We start from the raw sequence: 896 nt of genomic DNA on the forward strand, positions 1-896 counted from the left end.
TTACTGCACAGTAAAGATCTGGGTGTGAACGTTTCGGACTGGTCATTTCGAGGTCACAGATGAACCCCGGTCAGCACGGGCAACTTCCGCGACCACAGAGGACATGATTGTCGAGGAGCGCCGGATTTCAGCTAGAGTCATAGCTGACACTCTAGGGATTTCCCGCGAAAGAGTCAGCCACATCATCCACAACATTCTGGACATGAGAAAGCTTTCTGTAAAATGGCTGCCGAAATACCTGAATGCAGATGAGAAATGCCTCTGAGTGACGACTTCAAATGCGATTTTGTACCGGTTGCAGCAGAAGATTATGATTTTATGATTCATTTAGTCAGCATGGACGAAACTTTGCTTCATTATTATCATCTCCAGACCAAGCAGCAATCAATAGAGTGACGCCACAGCGGTTCACCATCTGAGTTTATAAGGGTTTTGACACTTATTTCTTGCATTTTAGGTGCTTCAGCAACGTCAGTCACAATTAGTAAGGATTATTTTTTTTCTTTATGGCATTATATTGCACCTAAATGTTTATATTAATTTTTAATATACACATAAGTATTTCACTAAATCAGCCATAAATTTGTATAGTAAATATATATACTGACGGACCGACCGATTTAGCTAAAGCATCGATCGAGTAGTCTAAAGTTAATAAACGAAACTAGTCTAGTCCAGAGATCCTAGATTATCTACCATGTCAATATATATATTGTGCGCATCATGCGGTATTAAGAGTTTTTACTCTTATTTCTTGCAATATAGGCGTTTCAGCACCCTCAGTCTATACATATGTGTGTGTGTGTGTGTGTGTGTGTGTGTGTGTGTGTATGTGTACGTAAGCGTATATGTATATATGCATGCATGTATATGTACATGTATGTATATCAGTATAT

The sequence above is a fragment of the Octopus bimaculoides genome, chromosome 6 (genome assembly GCF_001194135.2).
Source record: "Octopus bimaculoides isolate UCB-OBI-ISO-001 chromosome 6, ASM119413v2, whole genome shotgun sequence".
Lineage (NCBI taxonomy): Eukaryota > Metazoa > Mollusca > Cephalopoda > Octopoda > Octopodidae > Octopus > Octopus bimaculoides.